This window comes from Scyliorhinus canicula, chromosome 20 (genome assembly GCF_902713615.1).
Source record: "Scyliorhinus canicula chromosome 20, sScyCan1.1, whole genome shotgun sequence".
Taxonomy (NCBI): Eukaryota; Metazoa; Chordata; class Chondrichthyes; order Carcharhiniformes; family Scyliorhinidae; genus Scyliorhinus; species Scyliorhinus canicula.
The window spans coordinates 6572570-6597221 of NC_052165.1; the positions used below are offsets into that span (position 1 = coordinate 6572570).

Here is a 24652-nt window from a genome sequence, read left to right on the forward strand (position 1 = left end):
TGATGATAATACATCAAATTAGCCATTTGGCTACAGGCAATTAACCAACAATAAGTGATAAGATAACAGAAACAGTCCTTGAACGATTAGAAGATTTTATGTATAAAAAAGAGGGGCATTTTGACAGAGAGGTACCTTCTCACTCCCCTGCGTGAGTGTGGGTCAAAGCTCTGTTCTTCAAGCTTGCCTCGCCAAACAAAGACCATCATGGTTTTGTAAGTATGTTTCTGTTAAACTTCTTAGAAATGTATTAAAAATTGATAGGAGATACTTTAGGATTTTCCTTGTTTTAGATATCTCATTTTCTGAAGAGAAGTTAGTGTGCCAGCAGATAACAAAGGACTGTTAACGGGTTTTTATATTATTAACAGAGAACTAAAGACTGTTAATCAATTTATATTTTTAACTCTGCAATTCTGTATCTATCAATTGAGAATATTTTACAATAAAAATACTTTTATTAAAAATTATGCTGTGCAGACTTACTCTCAAAATTTAAAATCCGAGACCCTCATTTAGGAATCCTTAAATGACTAGGACCCACGACAACAGAGTTATGAGTGATCTCAACTTTTCCCATAAAAAGTAACTGAGATCCTATTTAACTGTCTGAGACCCGGAAAAGCCTTCTCCCATCGTGAGATCTATTTTGAGCCTTAGCAGAGAAACGGATTTCCCTCTTTTGGTGGGTTAACCTCCAGCATAGGTTAATAATAAAGCCTTATCAGGTCCGGAATAACCTAAATTCGACACAAACAGTGCACCACTGTGCATTTAAATTGTAACTGCAGAGAGAGAGGGCGGAGCGCTATGCTTTTTTGCCAGCCTGATATCGACTTTTCGAGTTTTGATCTGAGTTGTTCAAATGAAAACAGAAGAGTCTGAAAGCACACAGCTTGCCTGTTACCATCTCTGAATAAAATAGACTCATGTTTCAGACTCGTCATCACAACAGAAGGTGGAAGATGAATGAACTCATTGACAACAGTCAGCGATTCTAACTACAACAAAAAAGGCAATAAATGACTCTCATAACCATGTTGCTCTACAAGGGCCCGAGGACGAGTGAGCATATAGTCGAGATTAACTCAGGATGCTTTAATAATAATAATCTTTATTACTGTCACAATACGGCTTACATTATCACTGCAATGAAGTTACTGTGAAAATTCCCTAGTCTCTACATTCCGGCGCCTGTTCGGGTACACAGAGGGAGAATTCAGAATATCCGGATTACATAATAGTGGTGAATGTAATGTAGTAATTCACACTGTATTTACCAATACCATTGTAAGCGCAGTAGCGTTATCCGACCACTAGGGGGAGTAGCTCTGGGAATGCTCAGGAGTTTGTACAGGGCTCCACCCTTGGCTACGCCCACAACTCCTCCCCCTTGACTGCTGTATAAATAACCGTGTCCAGAGCCAGCCTGCAGTTCATCGAGAGTTCAACGGGTAACAGGCTGGCTCTGTAGTAAGTAGATTAAAACCACTGTTCATATCTTAAAGCATGTGTCTCGTGAATTGATGGTTCCATCACCCGTCTTTCGTGACTTGTGGGAGCAATCCAGAGCACCTGGATGAAACCCACGCAGACACGGGGAGAATGTGCAAACTCCGCACAGACAGTGACCCAAGCCGGTAATCGAACCTGGGACCCTGGCTCTGTGAAGCCATAGTGCTAACCACTGTGCTGTAATCATTAATAATCTTCATTGTCACAAGTAGGCTTGCATTAACACTGCAATGAAGTTACTGTGAAGTCTCTTTTGCACAAGGGAATGAGGCAGGGATGACCTAAGTCCCTCTTTCTGTTTGCGCTGGCAATAGAGTCCTTGGCCATTGTGCTGAGGAACTCGGATAGGTGGAAGGGGATAAGGGTGGGGACAGGGGTGGAATATAGAGTGTCCCTGTATGTTGATGATTTGGTACTGTATATTTCCAATCGAGGTGCTTCGGTGGGGGATATAATGGGGCTGCTTAAACGATTCAGGGCTTTTTCAGCGTACAGACTAAATTTGGGAAAAAGTGAGTGTTTTGTACTGTCTCCTCCAGCGGTGGGAGGAGGGGGTGGCGCCAACCCACTTTAGGTATTTGGGAGTGCAGACTGCACGGGACTGGGCTCGGCTCTGCAAGCTGAACTTCACTAGTTAAGTGAGCGGGGTTAAGGGGGATGGTTAAAGGGGATTTGCTGAAGTGGGATAGTCTCCCCCTATCACTGGCTGGCTGGGTACAGGCGATCAACATGAACATTTTGGTTCTTATTCTTGTTCCAGTGTCCACTCGGCCTTTCTACTAAAGTTATTTTTATGGGGGTCAAGAGGTTGATTTTGTCATTTATATGGGCGGGGAAAGTTGTAAGGATTAGGACGACGACGCTCCAGAGGGGGGTTTGGCCCTTCCGAACTTGCTGTATTATTGGGCGGCGAACGCATGGTTGCAGTAGGGAGTTCGGGACGTCGTGGGTGAAGCTAGAGCTGGAGACAAAGTGTGAGGTTCCCGAGGGGGAGGGTTTCAAGTCTCTCATAAAGGTCTGCCCAACCTTCCCGGAGGCATCGCCCTCCTGATTGTTGGAAGGGGTGTTGGCGGTGGGGGTGCTGGAGGGGGATGGGTTATCTCAGAGAGGATATTAGAGGAGGACAGGGCGACCCGGGGGGGGGGGGGGGTCAAAATGAAGTGAGATGAGGAGTTGGGGATGGAGCTGGAGGAGAGGTTGTGAGATGAGCTGCTGCGGATGGTGAATGCCTCAACCTTCTGTGCGAGGCTGGGGCTGGGGTGGTTATTCTGCTTGGAGCCCAATCTGCTGGTGGCCACATTCGGGGGTGTGGGTGGGGTTGGGGGGTGTGGTGGAGTTGGGGTGGGTGTGGGGCTGGGGGGTGGGGTTGGGGTGTGCGGGTGGGGTTGGGGTGTGTGGGTAGGGTTGGGGGTGTGGGTGGGGTTGGGGTGTGTGGGTGGGGTTGGGGGTGTGGGTGAGGTTGGGGCATGTGGGTGTGTTTAGGGGGTGTTTGTGTGGGGTTGGGGTGTGTAGGTGGGGTGGGGTTGGGTATTGTGGGTGGGGTTAGGGGGGGTGGGGTTGCGGGGGTTGGGGGGTGGGGGTGGGGTGGGGGTGGTTGGGGGGGTGGGGTTGGGGTGTTTGTGTGGGGTTTGGGTGTGTAGGTGGGGTTGGGGTGTGTGGGGTTGAAGGGGTGTGGGTGGGTTTAGGGGTGGGGTTTGGGAGGTGTGGGGGTTGTGGGGTTTGGGGGTGTGGGTGGGATTGGGGTGTGTGATGGGATTGGGGTGGGGGTGGGGTTGGGGGTGGGGTTTGGGGGGTGTGTGGGGGTTGGGGGGTTTGGGGTGGGTTTGGAGGGTGTGGGCGGGGTTGGGGTGTGGGGTTGGGGTGGGTGTGTGAGGTTTGGGGTGTGTGGGTGGGGTTGGGAGGTGTGGGTGGGGTTGGGGAGGTGTGGGTGGGGTTGGGGTGTGTGGGTGGGTTTGGGGGATGTCGGTGGGGTTTGGTGGTGTGTGGGCGGGGTTGGGGGTGTGGAGTTGGGATGGGTGTGTGAGGTTTGGGGTGTGTGGGTGGGGTTAGGGGGGTGGGATTGAGGGGGTTGGGAGGGTGGGTGTTGGGGGGCTGAGGTAGGGGGGTGGGTGGGGTTGGGGTGTGTGGGTGGGGTTAGGGGGGTGGGATTGAGGGGGTTGGGAGGGTGGGGTTGGGGGGATTGGGTGGGTGTTGGGGGGCTGAGGTAGGGGGCAGGGGGTGGGGGGTGTTGGGGTGTGTGGGTGGGGTTGGGGGTGTGGGTGGGGGATGTGGGCGGGGTTGGGGTGTGCTGGTAGGGTTGGGGTTGTGTGGGTGCGGTGAGGAGGGTGGGTGTTGGTGGGGTTGGGGGGTGGGGTTGGGGGCAGGGGGTGGGTGGGGTTGGGGTGTGTGGGTGGGGTTGGGGTTCTGTGGGTGCGTTGGGGGGTTGTGGGTGGGGTTGGGGGGGGTGGGTGGGGTGTTGGGGATAGCTTTGGGCTATTCCATTCGGGAATGTTGGGTTGTGAGATTGTCAAAATGATAAAATGTTACAATTTGAATAAAAATATATATTTTTTAAATACACCATGGACTCAAAAACGGAAGCAGCTTGTTAAAAATCTAAATAGCGGTCAGGGAATGGAACTAGACCTGACAGCAGTTAAACACAAATCTACACAGGCAACAACTAATGATGTCCTGGCAGTTGCTGATGAAGATGCAGAATAATACCACTCTGGGGGGCGATCTGCTGGCCACATTGTGCCTGAACAGGAGCGCGATGCAGCCTTTCGATGCCGAGAGCGGCCTACCCCAGGTTCCCCCGCAGACAGTGACAATGATAGGTGTGTTCATTCTGCACTTTACACATTCCTCTGACCGTAACTGTGCTGCACATCTTTAAAATATCACTCATCTTTAAAGCTCCTTATTTTAAATTTACTGAGTTTTTTTGAGCGGAATAAAGACAAAATTCCAAAGGACAGTTGGAATTTTAATGAGTAAAATTGAAATTCCAACTTGTCCACATCCAATGCCCGAAATAAGTGACCTCTGTGCCATAAGCAAATTTATGATGCAGATTGAGGAGCAGAAGTGATGATTAAAAGATTCGAACACTCATCCTTTTCCTGATCCACCATTTATCACCGTATATTTATTTTAACATTTTTCTAATTACTTTCTCAGAGTTACAAAGCCAGAGCTTGGAGTGCAGACAGGGGCAAATCCCTAATCCAGCTCCTTCCCTGCTCCAAAACACAATTCAAATTGAATCCAATTCATGGTCCCCACAAGAGAGACACTCCAGATCCAGGCATTACACCTGACCTCACGCTCATATCACCGTATTACGGAGGTAAAGCCAACATTATCTCACCTGCCTCCTTTTTTTTTGCAAAAACAGAAATCAGAGTGGAATTGTAGCAATGTGTGTTGGAAATTTAACATTGGCACTGTCACTGCGGTTAGTTGGATTTCAATTTTGTTTATTGTCACGTGTACCGAGGTACAGTGAGAAGTGTTTTTCAGCGAACAGCTTAACAGATTGATAAGTACATGAAAAGAAAAGAAAAGAAAATACATAATAGGGCAACACAAGGTACACAATGTAACTACATAGCACTGGCATCGGTATATAGGGGTGTAGTGTTAATCAGGTCAGTCCATAAGAGGGTCGTTTAGGACGTAGAGATGGTGTCATGTGAGGGTCCCTTTAAGAAAATTGTGTTTATCGAATAGCTGCAGTGATGTCATTGTGTGGGCGGAGCTGAGCTGTGTTTCTGGCTTTTTACTTTCGGTTTGAGCTGGAAGCTGTTTTTTTTGACTGAGTTTTAGTTTCGCTTTCAGTTGGGGAGCTGCATTCAAACCAAGGAGGTGTTTTGGTCTCTCTCTCTGCATGCTAAAGAATGTCTCCAGATCACTTGATGATTTCAAAGTAATACCTGTTTCTGCAAGGAATGCAAACCTACTGTCTTTGTTAAAAAGGGCTTTTGACTTATGGAAGTTGTTAGGAAAGTTATTAAGGGTTACCTATAGAGTATTGTATCTTTGGGGAGGTATCAGTGTTGGTAGTTGATAAGATGTTTACTGTGTGTTTATAAAATATTATCTGGATTCATAGATTAAACATTGTTTTGCTTAAAAATACTTTAGATCTCTGTTGCATCACACCTGTAAAGTGGGCTCCCCATAACCAAAATCTATTAAAACATAGAATATAGAACATAGAACATAGAGTGCAGAAGAAGGCCATTCAGCCAGTTGTGGGTCAGGTAAACTCCATGATATACTTTGGTGTTCTCTAAACCCTGGCCCATAATAAATGGAGTCAATGGAAGGTTTGTGTAATGGACTGGGCGGTGTTCAAGACTCTCTGAAGTTCCTTGCGGTCCTGGGCCGAGCAGTTGCCATACCAGGCTGTGATGCAGCCTGATAGGATGCTTTCAATGGTGCATCTGTAAATGTTGGTCAGGATTAATGTGGACATGCCAAATTTCCTTAGTTTCCTGAGGAAGTATAGGTGCTGTTGTGCTTTCTTGGTGGTAGCATCGACGTGGGTGGGCCAGGACAGATTTTTGGAGATGTGCACCCCTAGGAATTTGAAACTGCTAACCATCTCCACCTCGGCCCCGCTGATGCTGACAGCGGTGATCAGATCTTTAGTTTTGCTGGCATTGAGGGATACATTGCAGTCGCTGCAGCACTCCACTAGGTTCACAATCTCCCTCCTGGATTCTGACTCGTCGTTATTCAAGATCCGGCCCACTATGGTCATATCATCAGCAAACTTGTAGATGGAGTTGGAACCAAATTTTGCTACACAGTCGTGTGTGTACAGGGAGTATAGTAGGGGGCTAAGTGTACAGCCTTGCGGGGCCCCGGTATTGAGGACTATTGTGGAGGCGGTGTTGTTGTTTATTCTTACTGATTGTGGTCTGTGGGTCAGAAAATCAAGGATCTAGTTGCAGAGTAGGGAGCCAAGTCCTAGGTTTTGGAGCTATTCGCAGTAATATTCAGTTAGTGGACTTTTCACAGTCATATCTTGTTATCATTTGTTATCGTTGGTCATTTCGGTGCATTGCCCTGAGGTGACAATGATCGTCACATCAAAATGTTGCTTTTGCCTGCCAATTGGCCTCCCTCCGCCCTTGTCAGTCGCACATATATTTTGATTTTAACGTGGCTGTAGTTTGCTGCTGTGTGCTATTTCTGCAACTATCTTTCCATTCCTTTGAAGCTACTGCCAATGCCAACAACTTTAATAACGCTGCTAGGGGGCGGGCCAGGAAGATAGCAGGGCACAGCTCGGAGAATGGCAGGTTGTTGAGAACGGTGGGCAGAAAAGAAGTTTGGCTGTAACGTTGTGTGAAGCCGTGAGATACAAATGTAATAAACAATGGAACAGATGGCCTGACAGCATGGTGTCAGATGGAAAAACGAGACATACCTCAAAGAGAAAAACAAATAAAACATTGAGCCAAGATGCAGAAACAGAACAATGTAAAGCCAAGAAACACACCAAAAAGTTACAAGAGAAAAAATTCAACAAAGTAACATCAGTTATTCTACTTATGTTCTTCACTCTTGTTTTCATTATTTTTCCTCTCCTGAAGGCATGGCTTCTACTGAAGTACAGTTCTACTAGTGCTATGCTGCCTCACAGTGCCAGGGAGCCTATTTCAATTCCCGGCTCGGGTGACTGTCTGTGCGGAGTCTGCACATTCTCCCCGTGTCTGCTTGGGTTTCCTCCAGGTCCTCAGATTTCCTCCCACAGCCCAAAGAAGTGCAGGCTAGGTGGATTGGCCATGATAAATTGCCTCTTAGTGCCCAAAGTTGTGCAGGTTAGGTGAGGTTACGGGGAAAGCCGGGGGCAGTGGACCTAGGTAGGATGCTCTTTTGGAGGATCTGTACAGACCCGATGGGCCGAATGACCCCTTTCTACACTGTAGGAATCCCATGAAGCCACGCGATTGTTGCCTGCTTGTTTGACCACTATTGAGTCCTTTCCTAACCATTTCTTTAATTTTCAAGTTACCATAGTCTCAAGTAAACCCAAAGACATGTTTTTTGTTTCTTGTGCGCCTGGTTTATTTTTGGTACCATTTCTGATCAGTTGCTGATTAATAATCCGAACTGGAGTGTGTGATAATATATATCACACAAAACTGCATACCATCTCCTACTGGCAACATATTTGGACTATTTTACTTTATATTTACACCTTTCCTTAGAGAATCCAGTTCCAACACCTCTCATAATAACTGCAAGTTATTCTTTAGCAACAGACTGACCTGACATTTCTGAAACCCTGCTGATCCATTCTGTCAGCCCTTATGCAGGAGGACAAACAGAGATGAGATGCAGTGGCAGACTTAGACTTATATTTCTTTTTTCGAGAGTGATTACTTATAAATCATATTTTATATTTCATTGTAAAGTAAGCTGCTTTGGCATTTGAGTTGTATGCGTACGTTAATGAGATTACAGACTGTTCCATTTAAAACTCTTCACCAATGGCTCCCTACATTTGCTCAGTCTCTCTTTTTACTTTAAACTGTGTCCCCCTGAAGAAGACAAAGAAAATTACATCTGAAATGAAATGAAAATCGCTTATTGTCACAAGTAGGCTTCAAATTAAGTTACTGTGAAAAGCCCCTAGTCGCCACATTCCGGCGCCTGTTCGGGGAGGCTGGTACAGGAATTGAACCATGCTGCTGGCCTGCCTTGGTCTATTTTCAAAGCCAGCGATTTAGCCCTGTGCTAAACATCTCCGTCAGCCTGGTTACTTTCTAAAATTATATTTTTCTGTTTTCCAAAATGAACAATTGCTGAGCTGATAAAACATCTCCAACTTATCACAAGCTGACTTCAGGAAGTTTCTGAGCATATCATAGAATTTGCAGTGCAGAAGGAGGCCATTTAGCCCATCAAGTCTGCAGCCCTTGGAAAGAGCACCCTACTCAAGCCCATCCTATCCCCATAACCCAGTAACCGCACCTAACTTTATTTTTGGACACAAAGGGCAATTTAGCATGGCCAAGCCACCTAACCTGCACATCTTTGGACTGTGGGAGGAAACCGGAGCACCCGGAGGAAACCCACGCAGACACAGGGAGAACGTGCAGACTCCGCACAGACAGTGACCCAAGCCGGGAATCGAACCTGGGGCTGTGAAGCAACAGTGCTAACAACTGTGCTACCTTGCCGCCCTCGTTTGAAAGTGGTTAACGGCTAACAATTCAAACATCCCTGGAATATAGCACTCTTTACATCCTATAAACTTTCCAACAATGCCAACATAGCAGGCAGAATGTGTGCCCAAGCCAGCTATGAACAAAGGTGGCCATTTGTGACTCCTAGGGTGGGTTTCTCTGACCCCCTCATGATATATTTTCTGGTGGCAGAGGCAGCCCGCCGCCATTCGTGGGTGGTAGGATCTTCTGGTCCCGGAGATGTCGACAGGGCTTTCCATTCCTCCCAACTTCCACTGGCGGGCAATGCAAAGGACGGGACCAGGTGGCCCCATCGGCAGAAAGGGCCAGAATATATCAGCCCTGATCTCCAATGCGGTGCTCATGGCCCCAACTTTACCTGCTGCAAAACACAATTGGTTTCAACCAGGAGTCTGGTTGACTTTGTAGCCCAATCTGAAACCATCCTGTCACATTATTGTGACTTGAGATATCTGAATTCCTTTAATTGTACAGCTTTTGAATTTTATCGTCAGTCACTGTTTGCCCTCAGAAGAGGTGCAGGACTCCAGGCAAGCAGCCTGTCACTGTCTACCATTTTACCATCTAACATTCAGCAGCAAATAGAGTTCTGTCCGACTAAACTGCCTGGTCCTCATCTAAACTGTGAAACACTGGGACATTGGAATTTCTGTATCTGTACGGTCAAGACTAATTAATATCTGCACGCCTTCTCCCATCATGAAAGTCCTCACAGCTGGGGGGATGGACTGACCTGCAAGAGTTTCAGCCTGTTAACCTCTGGAGGAACACGCCGTTGGACTTGTGATTCTGGACTCACATAAATGCATAACTCTTATTTTTATTGTTAACTTGCCCTGCATCCCTTTATCTCCCGTATCCCTCTTTTATTGTTTGAGTGCAAGGGAATAGGGGATGGGGGGATTGCTAAACCCCTTTCCCACGTTTTGAGTGTGTGTATGTGTGCGTAAAATAAACCCGCCTTCTTATTTTACCTGATCTCGAGTTTTCTGTGGAATTATTAATAGTGGACTGTATCACACCAACTGAAGAGTTGGAGAAAATAGGCCATTCCTCATATCGGGGTAAATCAGATATCAAATCCCATTTCTGTTTACAGACATTTGAGAGGAGATATCAGGGCTGTTTAACCTAATCCCCCTCCTGTCCGTAACAATTGTAACGTCTTCATATTTAATGAATTTTCTTTCCTACATAAAATGGATCTTTCAGAGGCAGCACGGTGGCACAGTGGTTAGCATTACGGCGCCTCACGGCGCTGAGGACCCGGGTTCGAATCCCGGCCCTGGGTCACTGTCCGTGTGGAGTTTGCAAATTCTCCCCGTGTCTGTATGGGTTTCACCCCCACAACCCAAAGATGTGTAGGATAGGTGGATTGGCTATGCTAAATTGCCCCTTAATTGGAAAAAATAATTGGGTACTCTAAATTTTTTTTATTTATTTTAAAAATGGATCTTTCAGAAATGATTATTTCTTTCGAAAGGTTCTCTGCAGTCTTGGATTTGACCCCTTCCTGGGTGGCTGGGTCCTTGATTTCTCACCAACAGACCGTCATCTGTCAGGATAGATAACAGCATCTCCTCCACAATAGTCCTCAATACTGGGGCCCCGCGAGTATGTGTGCTCAGTCCTCTACTGTACTCCCTATACACACATAACTGTGTGGCAAGATTTAACTCCAATTCGATCCATAAATGTGCGATGTACTGAAAATAACCTCACTGTAAATTTCAGCAAAATCAAAGAACTGATCATCAACTTCAGGAAGAGTAGCATGCCATCCCGCCCTGCACCCCCCCCCCCCCCCCCCCCCCCCCCCCTCCCTCCCCTCCGCCCCACCAAAGTGGAGATAGCTTTAAGTTCTTGGGGGGTCACCATCAACAACAGGCTGTCTTGGTTCACTCACGTGGATGCAACAGTCAAGAAATCCCAACAACGTCTCTACATCCTACGGAAGCTAAATAAATTCATCATGTCTGCATCGACTCTCTCAAACGTCTACAGATGTGCCATAGAGAGCATCCTATCCAGCTGTATTACAGCCTGGTATGGCAACTGCTCGGTCCAACATCGCAAGAAACTGCAGACTGTGGTGAACTCAGCCCAACGCATCACACAAGCTTGCCACCCCCACATTGATTCTGTCTACACCTCCCGCTGCCTCAGGAAGGTGGACAGGACCCCTCCCACCCAGTCTTTGCCCTCTTCCAGACTTCCATCAGGCAGAAGATACATAAATCTGAAGACCCGCACATCCAGACATAGGAACAGCTTCTTCCCCACAGCTGCCAGACTCCTCAACAACTCTCCCTTGGACTGATATGTTCCCTGTAAGAACATTATTCACGATGCCCTATGCTGCCCTTGTTTGGCCCTTGTTCCACACTGTAACCAATCACTATTTGTTAATGTACCATTTGTCAAGGTAGTCTGTTGATTATTTTTTGCCTACTATGTACGTACTGTGTACGTTCCCTTGGCCGCAGAAAAATGCTTTTCACTGTACTTCGGTACATGTGACAATAGATCAATCAATCAATCTATAATTCATTTAATTCTAAGTCCTTGCCAGTTTTCATCAAGACACCAAAAATAATGTTACATACTTCCTTTTTCCCTCATCTGCAAATTGCATTTGGTACAATACCTCAATTATATAGAAAATACCGTTGCCAAGTTGGATAATGTCTGTCACAAAATAAAAATGTACCTGATATCGGAGCAGAAGTAGTCCCGACAAGGCCTGGCAATTTCTGTACATACACAAATCAGATGTGGTCTGTGCACGCACTGTTAAGCATTGTGTCGGAATAAAGGGTCTTTTTCTGATTGGCAAACAGTGACTAGTGGGGTACCGCAGGGAAATGTGCTGGGACCCCAACTGTTAACATTATATATTAAAGATTTGGATGAAGGAACTAAATGTATTATCTCCAAATTTGCAGATGGTGCAAAATTGGGTGGGAAGGTGAGCTGTGAGGAGAATGGAGAGCTACTTCAGCGGGGTTTAGACAGGCTGAGGGAGTGGCCACATAAATGGTAGATACAGTATAATGTGGATAAATGTGGGGTGACAAAAGGGCACACAAACCCAATCACAGGACCCAGGAGGGGGGGCACCATAATGAGAGGAGCCTGGGTCAGGGAGCAGTTCCAGAAAGGTCAAGGGAACACAACAAGCGAGGACAGGGAGGGATCTTGGAAAAGAGTCACCAGGAGACGACCACCAGGTGGAGACGACCAGAGACACAAACCACAGGCGAGAGGAACAAAGGAAGTGAGTCCAGGTAGAAAAAGCGCTGCTATTGACAGGCCCCAAATCGAGAGGGCTTCTCAGAGGCAGGGAGAGCTGTAAACACAGTAGGAAGTTGATGACTCCATTTTGCAGGCTGTTGGATATAATGCAACCCTTTGGAGTAGCAGTGTTATGCTTGGTGCAACTGGAGTGTTGAAGTTGTGCCTGTGAGTTGGTACCGGAATGCAGGACTCCAGGGAAACTTAATTTTTGGCAGATGAGATTGAAACCCTGGAGGGTAAGTAGTTGTTCAGGCAGTGGTGTGAGAACAATCTTTGAAGGGAATTCCAAGGCGAGCTCTTCGAAAGGTAAGAGGGCAGGGTTTGACAAGGTTGTGTAACTCGCAGTGGATACTGACATCTGGATGGGTTGCTGAGAAATCCATGGAATCTGTCTTGGATACAGCGACCATTAATGTTGTAGCTCACTGTGTTCGACCGCATTTTGCCTGTGAGTTCACATCTACCTCTTGTTGATTGTAAATATTAGTATATAAGATAAATACTGTAAATTGTTTTACTTTTGTGTCTATGTGTGATAAAGTTTATTTTATTTGTTCAAAACCCATGGAATCTAGTGGTTTTCTTCTTGAGGGAGTGACATGGGAGCACAAAGTTCATCAACTTCACCCTGCTATACGCCCGAAACCAGACTCTGAAATGTTTTTGTTGAATTGTGCCCCTCATTTCCATATATTTTAATACATTAGCATGTTATCAAAGTACTTTCCAGGCACATGATCCCCCCCCCCCCCCCCCCCCCCCCCACTAAATCTTTATTATTATTGTCACAAGCAGGCTTACATTAACACTGCAATGAAGTTACTGTGTAAATCCCCTAGTCGCCACATTCCGGCTCCTGTTCGGGTACACAGGGAGAATTCAAAATGTTCCAATTCATCTAACAAGCCCGTCTTTCAGGACTTGTGGGAGGAAACCTGAGCACCCGGAGTAAACCCACGCAGACATGGGGAGAACGTGCAGAGTCCGCACAGACAGTGACCCAAGCCCGGAATCGGACCCGGGACCCTGACACTGTGAAGAAACAGTGCTAACCACTGTGCTACTGTGCCGCCCATAAATCTGCATACCCTCACAGGTCTAATGAGAGCAACGCATTGGTTCGCACTCTCACTTGTAAAAACATGCAGGCCCAGAGTCCCAATCCGGGGTTGGGTGCATGGAGTCGCGAATCCGACCCAGGGAAAAAGTTGGGATTCTGTTCCAGTGGGTGAGCTGGATTTGTAATTGAGCCGGTAAAGGGCTGCCAGGTGCGGAGATGGGCTCAACAGGAGGCCTGTCCCGCTGCTCTGGCAAAGTGTGGAAGATGGAAACAAAATCCTCTAAATCCTCCCTTACACACTTCACATGCCCTATCCATGCCAACCCTTCCACCTCATGACCCCCCTACCCATCCCTCTTGGACCCCCATTCCCTCCATTCCAACCCATGCTACTCCACCCACTCCACATGGGTCCCCATACCTACGTGCCAATCTATGCCCTGTACCCACTCCTCTGGTCCCTCAAAATTCTTATGCCCCCCTACCCAGCCCACTGCCCCTTATACCAACTATGCCAACCCATGCCCCTATTCATCCTTCGGGTCCTTCATTGCCCTTTTGCCAACTTAGTGGCAATTCATGCCAATCCATGAACCCTCATCTGCCACCCTTTTCATTTGCCTTTCCAAGCCAACTAACCTAGTATCTGCATTTTTCAAACCTTGGGAGCCGTGCTGACAAAATGTGCCTATTGACGACCTCATTATTTAAAAACAACTGCCTTCATTGTTTAAAAAAAAACAATACGTTAAAGTTCCTTCAACTATTCTGTTAAGAAAGCAAACATTTAACTCAAGTATTTAATCTCTCATGAAAACAAATGTGAAAAATGAAAATGAAAATTGCTTATTGTCACAAGTAGGCTTCAAATGAAGTTACTGTGCAAAGCCCCTAGTCGCCACATTCTGGCACCTGTTCGGCGAGGCTGGTACAAATATATCTATCCTATAACCACTTGGAGCTGTCAATCAAACTGATCACATAATAGGCACCCTACTGTGATTATGTTATGTTGCAAGATCAGTCATGCAGCATACATCTTATGAAGATGATTATTTCAGGTTTATGTCAACAGAGTGAAATAGCCAGCACTTGATGTTCTTAATCTCCACACATTTTCTGTTCATTTATAGCCCAGAATAGGTAAATCCCTTGACAGCTTTGATAGTTCCAATTAAGTTTGACAGTTCTTTGACATCTTGACAGTTCTTTGACAGCTTGACAGTAATTTGACTGCTTTGACTGCAGCCGCCTCTAGGAACCATTGATGTGAATTTAGAACTTGCCCCATTTCCACCACCCCCCCTGCATGAAAATGGCAGAGCAGCAATGTGGAGGTCAGTGCCCGGTGATGGAAGGGGATTAACCGGCAGCCGATTGTGGCGGTCATTCAAAGTGCTGCAGATTGGAAAGGGGCCTTATTGCCCCACCTCGCTCTACAGAAATCTGAATAAAATGTTTAATAACCTGCAAATTGGTGGTTGTTGAGAGGTTGCATAGATGCCCAATGATCCCCAACAGAGGAGGGCCAAGGCCTGATCTGCTAAGAGATCCCTAATTCCTTGCAAGAGCCCTTGAACAGATGTTAGGCCTCATATTCACAAATGCTTGTCAGGAGGATGCCTGGATGCCTGGAAAAAAAAAAGGTTTGATCCAATTTTGTCTTGGAGATATTTTCTACAGCAATAGGCCACAGGGCCTCACACCTTGAACATTCACATGCCCATTTTATGCCTGTGGACCCATTTCTACCCTGATGTTTAATTCAAAGGTATGATCACAAAAGTTCAGATCATGACATTCAAGAAAAGAGCACAGGCAAATATTTTCCAGCATCAATAAATGCAGAACCCACTCTTCCAGTGGTTTGTTAGCTGGGGGGTAATCTTGAATGTCAGACGGCAAGGTTTTGCTGTTGGAAGATTTAATTTAATAATCTTTACTGTCACAAGTTGGTTTACATTAACAGTACAATGAAGTTACTGTGAAAAGCTCCTCGTCGCCACACTCCGGCGCCTGTTCGGGCACGCAGAGGGAGAATTCAGAATGTCCAATTTGCCTATTCGTCTTTCGGGACTTGTGGGAGGAAACCGGAGCACTCGGAGGAAACCGACGCAGACACGGGGAGAACGTGCAGACTCCGCACTGACAGTGGCCCAAGCCGGAAATCAAATCTGGGACCCTGGCGCTGTGAAGCAACAGTTCTAACCACTGTGCTACTGTGCCACCCATGAACGATGAGTCCGGCGGTGCTGAATCGTCTCGAACCACCAACCTTCGGATCAACAATCAGAATGCCGAGCCAGTTGCCCCACAGAGACTAAATAAAAAATCAGTTACAGGCAAATGAGCAGGTTGGAATACGCTGGAGAGTTACCTGCCATTTTTCAGGGTGAGTGGGGATAAAACCAGCTCCACTCTGACTGGCTTGCTGCAAAATAAAAATCATCTCTACTTGGATGCAGCTGGAGTTTTGTCCTCAGTGGGCGGGGTTCCATTTGGATTCTTTGGAGAAGGAAGGAGTCGCAACAAAGCAATGTCCTCTCCTGCTCCCAATTCATCTACTTGGTTCAACTCTCTACCCACTGGGCGTGGCAACGTCTTCAAACTCTTTATCTGGTTACAACCAAGAATAAAGTGACAGGCCAGCAGATTCACCGCTACCAAGAAACCACATCCTCAATTTAAAATCTCGGTCAGGATTCCTCATTTTTCATTGCGATAGAAACATTGGCCAGAACCTGGAGCTTTCGCTGGTGGTGGGAAGGACATTTACTTAGATGGGATGCTCACATTCCGGAGTCCTGCCATCTTCCCACCTCTACCGGGATTAGCTTCTGGGTAGAAAGGCCCAGGGTTGACCTTCCCACCTAGCCACTAATTGAGGCCCTTAAACGGTCGATTAATGACCACTGTAGGGTTGCGGCAAAAACCACAGGCATTACCTCAGCTTCAGATGGGCCAGTCGCTATGCGGCATATACCAATGGTAAAACAGTGTGGCCACCTTGGCACCCCCGGTGCCAACCCCACTCCACCCCTTGCACCTCTCCCTCTGTGACCCACACCCCATAAAACCAGTCCCCACATTACTCACCTGTGGCCTGTGACCTCTCCACGATTGTGGGGCACCTGTGCCTTTCCTCTGGCAGCATCCACACCCTCCCACTGGCACCGCTGTGCACAAGGGTTGCCGCCCTCTGATTGGTCAGCAGCTCTCTGTAGCCGAGACTCCCCCTAGCCCTTCCCCCCGCCACCCCGGGGACTTGATTCCGGCAGAAGTCCCGTCACTGGCCTTTCCGCTGCCTGATTGGCAGGCCGCCCATAATCCGGGCTGCGTGGATCTCTCGCCAGCTCTCCAGCTGGCAGACGAGACCATCCACCCCCCAAATCCCCCACCCACCCCCACCCCATGCCAAGGGGCTGGTTTAGCTCACTGAGCTAAATTGCTGGCTTTTAAAGCAGACCAAGCAGGCCAGCAGCACGGTTCGATTCCCGTACCAGCCTCCCCGAACAGGCGCCGGAATGTGGCGACTAGGGGCTTTTCACAGTAACTTCATTGAAGCCTACTCGTGACAATAAGCGATTTTCATTTTCATTTTCAATGAGTTGCTGCCCATTGTTTGTACAAAACAACAATAGTGAATATAGGGAGCAAGTCAAAACTGGCAGCAACTGTGCCCACTGTGAGCTCCACCCCGAGCAGACAGCAGCTGATAGAGTGTGCAATAATTAGCATAAATTATTTTCTGATTCGTTGAGGCTTGTCAGAGTCACTCTACTTCAGGCAAGTTGAAATTCTGATGTGATCTTCTAAATTCATGTTTATGCTTGGACATATAGATTTTAATGGCTTTGACAATTCGGGCTTGTAGTCGCAACATGAAAAGGAAATATATTTTGGTCTGAACATTTCGACGATGAATTCCTGATTAGATCCGCAGATGTGCGGCAATCAGACAATAAAGGAAATCCAACCACATTTGCCTTCAGTAACCCCTTCAGCTCGTCATTGTTTGTAACAATACACCGTGATGAATTATTTACCTATTTCCTCATACTGAACGCAGGTGCATTCAAAAACGGAGGGAAATTTCTACATGAACAGCTGCAGTATATGGCACAGAATGGTATTCAGAAAACAGACCCTTGTGTTGTGTTGCCTTGCTGTTTTGAAACCTGCAGTGATGCGAGATATCAAGAGTATTTAATGGTTTCAGAGTTAACAATGGGGAACTGGGTTCATTGTTGCTGCCTTTGAGACGCTAAGTTATTTAGAACAAAGCTTGCAAATAGACCCTGAAGCCAGAACCGTCTGAATAACAGATAGTTACTGTACAATGGGGAGAATAGCTGCTTGGAATGTTCAGTACATATTTTTCCATAAAACGCACTTTGCTATTTGTTTTTTCAAATCTTCACCATGGGCAATAAATAGTCATTATTTACCATTCTACTGCAAAACAGTATTCAGTGCACACATACTTTAACATTGAATTGCAAATTCTGCAGGACATCTTGTGGTAACTGTGACATTATGAGAAATGTACAGGGCTGCAAGGGTTAACGTAATGTCCAAATCAACCACCAGAGGGAGCTAGATGCAGAACTATATAAAGCATCGATGCTAAGCCTTCTGGAAGGGTGTTGAGGAGAGGGTTTGAATAATTGAGAAAAAAGAGAGAAACTGGAGAAAAGAGAGTGTGAGTGACAGCAGATTAAAAAACATAGAACATAGAAAATACAGCACAGAACAGGCCCTTCGGCCCACGAAGTTGTGCCGAACTTTTGTCCTAGATTAAGAACAAATCACTCTACACCCCAGCATTCTACAGTACCCCATCCAATAGCCGCTTGAAGTTCCCTAATGTTTACAACTCAACTACTTCCACAGGCAGTGCATTCCATGCCCCCACTGCTCTCTGGATAAAGAACCTACCTCTGACATCCCCCCTATATCTTCCACCATTCGCCTTAAATTTATGACCCCTTGTAATAGTTTGTTCCACCCGGGGAAAAAGTCTCTGACTGTCTACTCTATTTATTCCCCTGATCATCTTATAAACCTCTATCAAGTCGCACCACATCCTTCTCCGTTCTAATGGGAAAAGGCCTAGCACCCTCAACCTTTCCTCATAAGACCTACTCTCCATTCCAGGCAACATCCTGGTAAATCTCCTTTGCACCTTTTCCAAAGCTTCCATATCCTTCCTAAAATGAGGTGACCAGAACTGCACACAGTACTCCAAATGTGGTCTTACCAAGATTTTGTACAGCTGCATCATCATCTCGTGGCTCTTAAATTCAATCCCTCTGCTAATGAACGCTAGCACACCATAGGCCTTCTTCACAGCTCTATCCACTTGAGTGGCAACTTTCAAAGATCTATGAACATAGACACCAAGATCTCTCTGCTCCTCCACATTGTCAAGAACCCTACCGTTAACCCTGTATTCCGCATTCATATTTGTCCTTCCAAAATGGACACCCTCACACTTTTCAGGGTTAAACTCCATCTGCCACTTCTCAGCCAGCTCTGCATCCTATCTATGTCTCTTTGCAGCCAACAACAGCCCTCCTCACTATCCACAACTCCACCAATCTTTGTATTGTCTGCAGGTTTACTGACCCACCCTTCAACTCACTCATCCAAGTCATTAATGAAAATCACAAACAGCAGAGAACCCAGAACTGATCCCTGTGGTACGCCACTGGTAACTGGGCTCCAGGCTGAATATTTGCCATCCACCACAACTCTCTGACTTTTATCGGTTAGCCAGTTTGTTATCCAACTGGCCAAATTTCCCACTATCCCATGCCTCCTTACTTTCTGCATAAGCCTACCATGGGGAACCTTATCAAATGCCTTATTAAAATCCATGTACACCACATCCACTGCTTTACTTTCATCCACGTGCTTGGTCTCCTCCTCAAAGAATTCAATAAGACTTGTGAGGCAAGACCTACCCCTCACAAATCCGTGCTGACTATCCCTAATCAAACAATGTCTTTCCAGATGCTCAGAAATCCTATCCCACAGTACCCTTTCCATTACTTTGCCTACCACCGAAGTAAGACTAACTGGCCTGTAATTCCCAGGGTTATCCCTATTCCCTTTTTTGAACAGGGGCACGGCATTCGCCACTCTCCAATCCCCTGGTACCACCCCTGATGACAGTGAGGACGAAAAGATCATTGCCAACGGCTCTGCAATTTCATCTCTTGCTTCCCATAGAATCCTTGGATATATCCCGTCAGGCCCGGGGGACTTGTCTATCCTCAAGTTTTTCAAAATGCCCAACACATCTTCCTTCCTAACAAGTATCTCCTCATGCTTACCAGTCTGTTTCACACTGTCCTCTCCAATAATATGGCCCCTCTCATTCGTAAATAGTGAAGAAAAGTACTCGTTCAAAGCCTCTCCTATCTCTTCAGACTCAATACACAATCTCCCGCTACTGTCCTTGATCGGACCTACCCTTACTCTAGTCATTCTCATATTACTCACATATGTGTAAAAGGCCTTGGGGTTTTCCTTAATCCTACCCGCCAAAGATTTTTCATGCCCTCTCTTAGCTCTCCTAATCCCTTTCTTCAGTTCCCTCCTGGCTATCTTGTATCCCTCCAGCGCCCTGTCTGAACCTTGTTGCCTCAGCCTTACATAAGTATCTTTCTTCCACTTAACAAGAAATTCAACCTCTCTTGTCAACCATGGTTCCCATCTCTTCCCTGCCTGACAGGGACCTACATATCAAGGACACGTAGTATCTGTTCCTTGAACAAGTTCCACATTTCAATTGTGTCCTTCCCTGACAGCCTATGTTCCCAACTTATGCACTTCAATTCTTGTCTGACAGCATCGTATTTACCCTTCCCCCAATTGTAAACCTTGCCCTGTTGCATGCACCTATCCCTCTCCATTATTAAAATGAAAGTCACAGAATTGTGGTCACTATCTCCAAAATGCTCCCCCACTAACAAATCTATCACTTGCCCTGGTTCATTACCAAGTGCCAAATCCAATATGGCCTCCCCTCTGGTCGGACAATCTACATACTGTGTTAGAAAAGCTTCCTGGACACACTGCACAAACACCACCACATCCAAATTATTTGATCTAAAGAGTTTCCACTCAATATTTGGGAAGTTGAAGTCACCCATGACTACTACCCTGTGACTTCTGCACCTTTCCAAAATCTGTTTCCCAATCTGTTCCTCCACATCTCTGCTGCTATTGGGGGGCCTATAGAAAACTCCCAACAAGGTGACTGCTCCTTTCCTATTTCTGACTTCAACCCATACTACCTCAGTCGGCAGATCCTCCTCGAACCGCCTTTCTGCAGCTGTTATACGATCTCTAATTAACAATGCCACCCCCCCCCCCCCCCCCCACCTCTTTTACCACCCACCCTAATCTTATTGAAACATCTATAGCCAGGGACCTCTAACAACCATTTCTGCCCCTCTTCTATCCAAGTTTCCGTGATGGCCACCACATCGTAGTCCCAAGTACCGATCCATGCCTTAAGTGCACCCACTTTATTCCTGATGCTTCTTGCGTTGAAGTATATACACTTCAACCCATCTCCTTGCCTGCAAGTACTCTCCTTTGTCAGTGTTACCTTCCCCACTGCATCACTACGTGCTTTGGCATCCTGAATATTGGCTTCCTTAGTTACTGGACTACAAATCTGGTTCCCAGTCCCCTGCCAAATTAGTTTAAACCCTCCCGAAGAGTACTAGAAAACCTCAGCCCCAGGATATTGGTGCCCCTCTGGTTCAGATGCAACCCATCCTGCTTGTACAGGTCCCACCTTCCCCAGAATGCGCTCTAATTATCCAAATACCTGAAGCCCTCCCTCCTACACCATTCCTGCAGCCACGTGTTCAACTGCACTCTCTCCCTATTCCTAGCCTCTATATCACGTGGCACCGGCAACAAACCAGAGATGACAACTCTGTCTGTCCTGGCTTTTAACTTCCAGCCTAACTCCCTAAACTTGTTTATTACACCCACAGCCCGTTTCCTACCTACGTCGTTGGCACCAATGTGCACCACTACTTCTGGCTGCTCCCCCTCCCCCTTAAAGATCCTGAAGACACGATCTGAGACGTCATAGAACCTAGCACCCGGGAGGCAACAAACCATCCAAGAGTCTCGCCCACGCCCACAGAACTGCCTGTCTGCACCTCTAACTATTGAGTCCCCTATAACTAGTGCTCTCCTAATCTCCCCCCTTCCCTTCTGAGCCCCAGAGCCGGACCTCGTGCCACAGACCCGGTCACTGCAGCCTACCCCTGCTGGGTAATCCCCCCCAACAGTATCCAAAGCGGTATACTTATTGTTGAGTGGAACAACTACAGGGGATCCGTGCACTGGCTGCTTCCTCCTCTTCCCACCTCTAACTGTTACCCAACTACCTTTGTTCTCAGGTGTAACTATGTCCCTGTAGCTTCTATCTATCACCCCCTCAGCTTCCCGAACGATCCTCAGTTCATCCAGCTCCAGCTCCAATTCCCTAACACGGTCTGTGAGGAGCTGGAGATGGCTGCACTTCCCGCAGGTGAAGTCAGCAAGGACACCGGTGGTCTCCCTTACCTCGAACATTCTGCAGGAGGAACGTTCCACTGCCCCAGCTGCCATCACCTCTACTTAGTCTCCCAGTTAAAAAGAAACAAAAAGTAAATAGCTTACCTGCTCACAGCACTGAGTCATTTTTTTTAGGTTAGAGGAGGAGGGAGGTTTGGAGACACTCCACGTGTAGTGTCTCGGGTTTCCTCACCGTTCAAATTTATTGGGTAGTACAACCTTCCCAGGTCTCCCCACGGCCGACATCCGGTTTCCTGGCCCGAAAAAGTAAGTTAAAAATCAAAAACGCAGCTTACCTTCCAGCTCTCTCCTCCAAACATCACTCCCCTCTCTGCCCGCTCCGCTGGAATAGGTATTGTATTCATGTAGAGATTTGTGGTAGATGAGTGTAGATTGTATATTTATTGTCAATTGTTTATTATGTAGAAGTAAGAGGTCGAATTCAATTAAGTAGTGGAAATAAATCTTCAGCTTTGGTAAATACAAAATCTAGTTGTGGTCTTTGTGAACACAACGCCAACCATCCTGGGATCTGAGCCACAAATCACACCACAGCAACCTATAAATGATAAGAGAAAGGTTAAACAACCCATTCTACTGAGGAAAATGGCAGAGCGGGGGGAAGTACAGGTGGAGACAGAACAGTAGCTCTTCGAGCAGGAGGTAGATTACCATATAAATGACATTGTCTCCAACAAGGCGAGACAATTATTAGAGTCCCTTTAGTCCTTTTTATTTAGATGGTATACTTTGTTAGCTTCTGGCTGCTGTTGAGTAAAGAGTCAAGAGTTTTGCTCCTTTCCCAAACAACTTTTTTTTCCTTCAACGCACTCGATACAAAACTCTATCACCACAGCACATGTGCCACCTGCAACCCCTTTACATATCAGGCCAATTATTGGACACTTAACATCATAATCAAATCGCTTATTGTCAAAAGTAACTTCAATGAAGTTACTGTGAAAAGCCCCTAGTCGCCACATTCCGGTGCCTGTTTGGGGAGGCCGGTACGGGAATTGAACCCTCGCTGCTGGCATTGTTCTGCATTGCAAACCAGCTATTTAGCCCACTGTGCTAAACCAGCCCCTATGCTAAACCAGCCCCTATGTAATTGGCCGCTACATGCAATTGGAATATCTCTTAACCCATTCCTAACATACTTTCCACTGAAATTATTTGCTACGCTCGACCCTGCCTTTACAATAATAAAAATCTTCAATGTGCAACTATTTGCAATAGTTTTGTCTTCAAATTCGCATGAACAATCTGCAAAGTTCACCGAAACACTTGCACCCAGTTGACAAGAAAAGCTGCGAACGCTTTGCAGAATTTTTGCATCTTAAATTCTCACATTTTCTGAAGTATCACACTTGCATGAAAAGCTAGTGAAAGCCTGGGAACTGTCGACTGATTATTAAATGCTAAGTGACAGTTTCAAGCTCATCTCAAGCACAGGCCTCAAAGGCGAAAGTGTACCTTGGAAGATTTTGTATCGTGATAATAGCAACAGGTACATATGCTCCATGCCCGCTAAAGACTCTTCGAATCAAGTGACACACTCTGTGTTCCTTTCTTTCCCTTTTCGTTTTATCTTTTCCAAGATGAGTATTATTTCATTAAGTTGGACGGTTTGCTGTTCGATGGAAGTAGCATTCTACCTCGAACAGCACCAAGGAGTCCAGGAATGCTTGTATTAATCAATGGCATAACCAAAACCAGTGCATTTCACCCCAGCCCCAAAGTCCTCTCCCTCATTGTCAATTCTATCTCTTTCCTTGGCCACTGTCTCGGGCTGAACCAGACTGTTTGTCAACCTTGTAGCCAACTTGACACTGAAAACACCAACTTTCACTTGCATAACATGACCCATCATTGACAACGCCCCAGCCCATCTGTTGCTGAATCGCTCAGCCAGGATTTTACGACAATGATTCCAATGCATCTCCAGGCTGACCACTTGGTTTACAAGTGCAACAGGTGATTAAGAAGGCAAATGGAATGTTGTCCTTCATTGCTAGAGGGATGGAGTTTAAGACTAGGGAGGTTATGCTGCAACTGCATAAGGTGTTAGTGCGGCCACATCTGGAGTATTGTGTTCAGTTTTGGTCTCCTTACTTGAGAAAGGACGTACTGGCGCTGGAGGGTGTGCAGAGGAGATTCACTAGGTTAATCCCAGAGCTGAAGGGGTTGGATTACGAGGAGAGGTTGAGTAGACTGGGACTGTACTCGTTGGAATTTAGAAGGATGAGGGGGGATCTTATAGAAGCATTTAAAATTATGAAGGGAATAGATAGGATAGATGCGGGCAGGTTGTTTCCACTGGCGGGTGACAGCAGAACTAGGGGACATAGCCTCAAAATAAGGGGAAGTAGATTTAGGACTGAGTTTAGGAGGAACTTTTTCACCCAAAGGGTTGTGAATCTATGGAATTCCTTGCCCAGTGAAGCAGTTGAGGCTCCTTCATTACATGTTTTTAAGGTAAAGATAGATAGTTTTTTGAAGAATAAAGGGATTAAGGGTTATGGTGTTCGGGCCGGAAAGTGGAGCTGAGTCCACAAAAGATCAGCCATGATCTAATTGAATGGCGGAGCAGGCTCGAGGGGCCAGATGGCCTACTCCTGCTCCTAGTTCTTATGTTCTTATGTTCTGCCTTCCAATCTCCATACCCTTCAGCACATTCAAAACTCGACTGCAAAACTGCTTGAAATCCTGCCCACTGTGTTCTCTGGACATTGGGTCCCAGATCACCAAGGCCTCAATTTAAAAATGTTAAATTTCTCATCCTCGTGCACAAATAACTTAATAGTTACCCCCCCCCCCCCCCCCCCCCCACCCCCTCCCCCACCCCCCCCGCCACCCCCATTTCCCTGAAACCTCTTCCAACCCTCCCAGAACTCATTCTCATTCCTCCCAATCTGTGCACAGTCCAATCCTTCCACCAGCCTCCATCTCTCTTCTTTCTTTGAATCTTGCCTCTGGCTAA

The 24652-nt window shown here is 46.5% G+C and overlaps 2 long non-coding RNA genes across 2 annotated transcripts in view; one reads left to right on the top strand and one right to left on the bottom strand.

The window, feature by feature from the left end:
- The window catches only part of LOC119955313, a 119667-nt gene that overhangs the window by 92457 nt on the left and 2558 nt on the right, over positions 1 to 24652 (top strand). The window lies entirely within an intron of this gene.
- LOC119955314 overlaps positions 21994 to 24652 on the bottom strand; it is a 53376-nt gene continuing 50717 nt past the window's right edge. The window contains exon 3 of the long non-coding RNA XR_005458429.1: positions 21994 to 22228. This is a non-coding gene — a long non-coding RNA (uncharacterized LOC119955314). The remainder of the gene's footprint in view (positions 22229 to 24652) is intronic.